We start from the raw sequence: 8,046 nt of genomic DNA on the forward strand, positions 1-8,046 counted from the left end.
GTATACTGGCATATTGCAAACTCCGTTAAGGAGTTGCTCAGTTAGCTTTCTAGCTTGAGGAATTGAAGAATTGAAACAACTTTTTTTTTTTTTTTTTTTTAATGCTAACACATGCTAAAAAATGTATAATAATATCCTCTTCTCTGTCCCTCGTTTGAGAAGAGGGTTAACAGTACCTGGTCAACATAGGTTAAACTCACAATTACCAGTCAGTTGATATTATTTTTCATGTGTGAATAAACTATTCATTAAAAAACATTTGCTTGGCTCAAACCTTCCGCACAAGAATAGGATACTCTCACAGGTTTTGCCAGCAAAAAGTGTGTGTATTGCGGACATGTAATACAATCTTAGAACCATGAACAGCATCCATAGTACTGCTGCAGACCCAATGAATAATGCACAGTTGTTCAGAGGGAGCTTTGTTAAATGGAGAGATAAATGTGACAAATGCATCACTGTTCTTAAGCTCCCTGTCTTGTTACATCACAAAAAGCAATGTTCTGGTTTACACGAAACCTCATACTTGATCAAAACTTTGATCAAGGGAATTCAGGATGATGAGCAACTTACGGCCTCTAAGAAAAGATCTGCTTTAGTTTCATCTGAAAGCAAATCTGTGCCAAGGCACTGTTTGTGATTCTGTCCACAGAAACACATATTTCTGATACATATTAAGGTCTAAAATCATTTAACTTTCGTTAAAGTGGCGTGAGTCTCAGCATGTGCATTCTTATGATGATTTGACAGCCTTTTCCCCAAGTTAGTTCATACAGGTTTGGAAGTGACTGACTCTAAATCTGATTTTTATAGTGGAAGAGATGAATTAAACGCGTAGATGCCCTACAGTTCATGATAGTTAAAATAGTTTATATAGAAACCTTTTCCACATGTCAGTCTCCATTCATGCACGGGATTTTTAGGGCAGCATAGACTCATGCATGAATTCCTCATTAGTGAAACAACTGAGGACTTTGTGAAAATCTTTTACAGTTGTTTATTGGAGAAGAATGGGTTTGTTCCCATAGACAATATTGACTTTTTCATATTACACTGTAATTTTCCCCAAGATGGTGGAATTGTCTGCTTAATTCAGTCAGCCCCTGCTTTCTTAGTGTGAAATGCAGCCACAGAACTGGAAGAATGGACTTTGCTCCTGAACTTTACCTGTCAGATTCACAATACTTCCATCGGACAAGTTGCTGTTACTGAGAAAGAATGACTATGATGTTACTGAGAATGCATGAGTATCAGGACAGTAAAAGTAGCTGAAAGTTTTATTACATGAATTAGAATTGGTTGAGTTCATTTATCTGGATTTATCATCCAATATACTACGGCTTTGTCTACAAACCATCTCCCACCATTTGGCATCTCATCTCCAGAGATACTGTATGTGTACACTGTGGAGTGGGAGGCAACACAGATCCCCCCTTAGTACTGGAGCTAGAGGCTGTGGTACCATGACAGTGAGACACTGCCTGAGCAAATTAGTTCTGATGAACAGTAGTGTATGTTAATCTGAATGTGGCACCTCCACAGTAACCCTGTGGTTTGATGTCAATCTCCATTCCCACCCTGAGGATGATTCCCCCTCAAACAGTGCTTTTCTGCCTGACTGTGATGCCTGTAGAGGAAAGAATGACACTGGATAGTACTTTTGAGGAGCGTTTTGTGGCCTGGTTAGTCTTTTAAATTAAATGTTCAAAAAAAAAAAAAAAAAAAAAAAAAAAACCAAAAACAAAACAAACAACAACAACAACAACAAAAACAAAAACACAAAAAACAAAGTTAAAAAATCTCCCCAGTGCACTGCTCAATCTAGGACAGACCTGTTTAGTCAGTTGGAGCACTGAGGGGCCAATGCTGGGACAGCTTAGTTCTGCTACAGGGGCTGCCTCACCACCTCAGAGCTGCTTCCGTGGAACAGAGCAGGAACATGAAGGTAGGTGTAGAGAGCAATGAGGTCTCCTTTGAGCCTCCTCTTCTCCAGACTAAATAACCCCAGTTCCCTCAGCTGCTCCTCACAGGACTTGTGTTCCAGACCCCTGAAAGAGAAGCACTTAGATCTTCCTCATTGCCATTCTTATTAGTCATTCCTTTATATGAGCAATCTATTCAGGCAACAAATCCTTCTGTGAAGCAAATAGTTCCTGAATCTTTAAATTAATATCTTCAAAAGAAACATTTTCTGTAAGCTATTACTGTCTTTTTAAATTGTGGATTTGATGTGGTTTATACTACATGACGAGACAGAGGAGCCAGAGACAAGTTGAATTATCTGTAACCTATACCTTTTGAATTTTGTAATTTCTGCACAGAAATACTCTGGCGGACAGCATTTAGTTTCATTTTGTTTGAATCAGTTTAATTACTTAATTTGTTATATTGATTTATAAGAATAAAACCTTTCATTGAATATAATCTTTCTTTCTATATTCAAGTTTGTTTCAAAAATCAGTGTTTTAAATGAAGAATATCTTGCCCTAGATTGTGTGGTCAGTGGCAACTGAACAGTAAAGAACTCAGGGACTGGCGGGCCGAATTTAGATCCAGCTTGCTGAGAAGTGTGATAAGTCTGATGCTTCCCGCAAGCATCTGTCTAGAAGGAACTTCAGATTCGTAAAATAGGACTAAAGTTCTTCCTCAAGTCAGTGTTTATCCTTTATATGATTTCTGCTGTATGCAAAATTGATTTCAGTTTTGTGAGTTAAGTGCTTGGTATAATTACTTGGAAATAAATGTACTAGCTTGTTTTGTTCCCAGAGAGATGTTTTATATTACAGTTGCTACATTCTTTGTCTGGCTGAGCTTGAAATATTGAAAGCAACAGATTCCTAATTCTTTCTATGAAAACATCTCAGTAGCATTCCACAGCACACTCATAAAGAATTGTGCTGGAAGCTGGAATAGATTTACCGGACCCTTGAACCACACATAGCACAAAATGGAGTGAGGGTGGAGGAGGAAATCTTTAAGATGAAAAATATCTCTTTTAGATCTTTTCAATGGCACAAGACCAAGCAACCTAAAGAGCAACCATTTTAATTTAGTAAGCCCAGAGAATTCCTTACAGTAGCCAACAATTTCTTGTATTGAAGGACTCTGTATTATCTGCATTTCCACTACCTAACAATCTAAACTGTGGAAGATTTCAGACATAGAATCACAGAATCTTTGAATGGTTTGGGTTGGAAGGGACTTTAAAGATCACCCAGTTCCAAGGGCAGGGACACCTTCCCCTAGACCAGGTTTCCCAAAGCTCCATCCAACTTGCCTTGAACACTTCCAGGGATGGGGCATCCACAGCTTCTCTAGGCAACCTGTGCCAGGGCCTCACCACCCTTATAGGAAAGAATTTCTTACATTAAACTAAATCTAATCACTTTTAGTTCAAAGACATTATTCCTAGTCATATTGCTACACCCCCTTATAAAGAGTCTCTCTCCATCTTTCCTGTAGGATGGGGGTTGTAGTATTTTTGAGTCCAATAAATCCTGTACAAGGTTTGCAATGAAAACAGGCAAGATTATTTGCAGTTTTGCAGGTGAGTCTCTTCAAACATGTGCAGAGCGAAGGTCCATGCTGTATAGCTTCTTCTCTCTGGAAACCCTGGGTTCCCTGTAGAGCCCAGTGGGAAGGAAAAGTTGTCCCCCGCCTGAGAGCCGAGGAGGCCGCTTATGACTCAAAAACCCGTACTCAGCTGCCACCTGCTGGGACTTGGCCACCATTGCATTTTCTCACACCAAAACGTCGTGTTTGTTTTTGTTTGTTTTGGTTTTGTTTACTTGTTTTATTTTGTTTTTCTTTCCTAAACTTCGTTCTACTTTATATTAGCACTACTTCATCTTTCAATAATTTTAATTCGACGATACTGTAGGGCTGCATAATTTATTCCAAGACATTTCAGTACAGTCAGTTTTCATCCATAGTTTAACAATAAAGCAAATAATTTTACAAGGAATTCTGACAAAATCCACTTAAGTACATATTCTACTCCTTTTTTACAGGATTCAGGCAATTCTAGGCACTTTCGCAGATCATAAGGCCCTTGCATTAGTACACCATAACATTAGTATCATTACAATATAAATTATTCCATAAATAGAATTCATATTAGTATTTCTACAGCTTGAAGTTGTGATAGGAACTGTATAAGACTTTATAAAAGGGGCTTTAGAAGTATGTGTTTTTTATAAGGGGCTTTTTGCATTGACTTCAATGAGGCCATGTTTCCGCAAGAATCTCATCTGCAAACTTTCCTGTCTAGGAGTTCTGGTAAAAGCAGCAGCAAACTGTTTTGTTTCATGTGGTGAAATTTGAAATTCTCTGCCAGAGAGCTTGTTTGGGGTTAGTGTTTGATAGGTGTGTAAAGTGAGTGAGTCCTTCTTCCTGTTCAGAGCTCTTCCTTTGCTGCAAAATGAGAATGTTGTAGGGGTGGTATCTGTAGCCTTTCATAGGACCTGCTGGCTTGCAAAGTGAGACTTTTGTTGAAGAGTCCTAGGTCAGGATTTATATAGCAAGTACTGCTTTTAATTGAACATTATTAGTTAAATCAGAAGAGAATGTCTCTGTACTGGACTCACCACTCATGGCCCCTTCCCTGGGATCTACTTACCAAAAATGAGGTGTGAGATATTGTTTGTTCCCCTACAGGATTTCAGAAAGCTGCTAGCATTTCCTTTTCCCCATAAAGAAATCAGTCTCACCAAGATTTAGAGGTTTCAGGGGTGGCAACACATTATTGCTCAGAGTACACTCTGTGAGGTATAAACAGAGAGAAATAGTGAATCTCTGCAGAGTGCCATGAGGGAAATGTGGGGATCATCACACTGTCAATGATGACATGCAGGGTACTGTTACCAAGTAGTTCACCCACCATCCAAAGCAGCAAAGCAAGGAGGTGAGTATAGAATCATAAAACCATTGAACCATTCAGTTCGGAAAAGACCTCTAAGGTCATCTAGCCCAAATTTTAACCTAGTACTAAAGTCCACCGCTAAACCATGCTACTAAGTTGTAAATCTACACATTTCTTAAGAAGACCTCCAGAGATGGTGATTCAACCACTTCCCTGAATGGAATGGTTGGCAATACCATTGACCTTGGCGTTTGCTGTAGAAAATGCAGACATACATACTATCAGAATGTGCAATGCATTGTGTAGAGCTGGGAGCTTAGTCACTGTTGAAGAGTTAAGTGAACACATAAGAGGAAACATAACTAGATTTCTTTATGTCAAAGAAGTATTTGTTTAAAAAGGAAATCCTTGTTTCAGGATACCTGGAGCTTTCCTTAGACAGACTGTATACTTCCTTCGAGTGACTGGGAGTCTAGAAAAGTCCCAGGCCTACATACATCAATCAGGAGAGTGTCACTGATACGGTCTTTGTCCTGCTTCATATTTTTCTCCTTTGTCACCACTTTGTCTTCCTCAGCTCCCAGTACCATGGCCATAAATTCTTCCTTTTGACGGGCTTTACCCTCTGTTCCTACTAGCCCCCATTTCCAGGGCTATGAAGCAATCCGGGGATGTATTATATAGTGCAAACTACAGCAGCATTGACAACTCTTGGGCTCCCTCTTTGGAGAATATTAACTTTAACTGCTTTTTTTCTCTGCTGTGAAGGAGCAGAGCCTGGTATGGCTCTCCCATCTGCTTCTTGCATGCTGAATTCCTATAAACTCAAAGACTCAAGGTCTACCTAGAGAAGTAAGCAATGTACCATTTCTTAGTGTGTCTTTTGTAGCAGAATATAAAAGTTTTATTTGATTCCTGATTCCAATTTCAGATTTCAGATGAAACAGGATTGCATAGGACACCAAGCTGCTTTCAGAACAGAAGACCTTTGTTCCTTTGGCTATACGTAAGCACTAGCTCATCTTTGTGAACAAAGGCTTTCTAAGGCAAGCCCCACAATAAGCAGAGAAAATCATGCTACTGAGACTAGGGCTGAGGGATACCACATACCTAGAAAAAAATTCTACAGCAGTTGTAGCCTCTCTGCTTTTCAAAATGTTCATCTCAGTCACCTTGGGAGAATTTAAAAAAATTCAGCAGGCATTTCAGCAATTTTCCAGATTTTTGTACCTTACAGTACAGAATAAACAGAATCCTCAGCCCTACGCCACACACTGCAACTTACTCTCCAGTCAGAGAGCCCTTCTGTGACTGTGCTTATCATACAGATACAAAAGGAATTTACTTTAAAAGCATAATCAAATCGTAATTAATAAACATTTTGCAAATGTTACTCCTTTGTGCTCACTGGTTTTCTTTAATAGCTATTCATTTTGACTTACAGAAACTAATACAGCATGTGAGAGAAATAGTAAAGGTAGTTCAAATACCTTCTGATAAATACTGTTGTTTTCCATATTTCTCCCCAGTAGAACATAAAGAAAACCAGGCAGGATTCTGGGCATGTAAATGCCTCTCATATGGGTGCTGTTGCAGCCTCTTAGGAGCACTCTACTGTTTAATATGTATGACAACACTTCATGAATATACCAGAATATACCAGCACATGAAATTTCTTACCCGTTTTCCCTGTAGAGCCTGAGGAATAAAAGGAATGGGTCTGAGCTACTTGTGCCTTTACCACACTTTAACATTTGTGTCTTTACCACAACGATTAGATCCACAAATTATACTGGCAGCACTGTAGGGATGGGAAATTACTTGGGCTCTGGAAGGAAAAGCGATGTTTATACATTCTAAGAGAAAAATAAATATTTTGGCACAGCATTGTTGTAAAGGCATTGTGCACTGTCAAGTTGCTTCACTGGGCATCAGAGGGATGGGGACGGGAAAAGAACATGCTGCATTCATAGAATCACAGAATCATCTAGGTTGGAAGAGACCTGCAAGGTTACTGAATCCAACCTCCGACCTAACACTAACAAGTCTAAAATTCAGAAACGGAGTGTGACCATCAGTCCCCAGTTCTTCAGGAAGCACAGAGATCAAATGCATTTTGAGAAGGCATTGGTGTGATGAAGATATGTTATATTAAGAAAAGATGCCAAGCCAGGGGAGAGTGGTCACAAAAGGAAACCTGCAAAAGTATAGTTCTGTTTCTGAAAGTGGTTACCTGGGTATTGCTACAAAAATGTGTTACCACAGACGTCAAGATGGGAAACTGGTCCATCACCTACTTGATTGTTTTTTGTTTTGTTTTGTTTTGTTTTTTAATTAATTTATTATTATTATTATTATTATTATTTTCAGTTTTGTTAGACTGATGCCTAAACATTTTTTTTAATATATGTATTTTTAATTTTGACAAATACACATACAAGCACAATGCCACCTGATGATCTCTCCTAATGACTTGGTTTGTGGAAACCTTGTTAGCTTTCTGTTCTAGAATGCTGGTAATATGTTAAAAGCCTAAAAGGGGCTGAATTTTTTTTACAAAAACATATAATTTGAAGCAGTCCTGCTGTGTATTTAGTGTCAGGAAACAAAACCCTGGAGGGAAAAAGAAAAGAAAAAAAAAAGTGTGGAAAATCCAACTCTTTGGTAAAGATTTGTAGCTGTAGTGCATTTCATTTGACAATATTTGTCACATAGCCAGAAAAGAATTTTGCACTGTGATCTGACTTCTTTGGATGGCCTGGATAATTAAAGCTGTGCAGACATCTTCACTGAAGGCGTAGTTGCTTGGAAATGTAGGGGGGAAGCTCTCAGGAGCTGTTAACAGCCATCTGTTAATAATCTGATATAGTGTTCAATAGGAGTTCGAGGGCTGCAGACACCCTGATATGGGGACATGTGTCACACCTAGCCAAGCAGATCATATCTAATGCTTTGCTGGCCAATAAGACCTGTCATAAAATATCAGTGCACCCAGATCATTTTTTAACACCTAGTTCCCAGCCTGCTTTCTAAATCTTGCACCATTTCCCAGCTGACTGCAGAGGCATCAGACTTGCTTTTTATTCTTTTAAATTGGTTGTCATAGAGTGGGATCTATCCAGTCTGAAATACAATATTAATTACCTCTCAACAGCATTTTCCAGTCTGATACATGATCATGGCTG

This window comes from Anas platyrhynchos, chromosome 1 (assembly GCF_047663525.1).
Source record: "Anas platyrhynchos isolate ZD024472 breed Pekin duck chromosome 1, IASCAAS_PekinDuck_T2T, whole genome shotgun sequence".
NCBI lineage: Eukaryota > Metazoa > Chordata > Aves > Anseriformes > Anatidae > Anas > Anas platyrhynchos.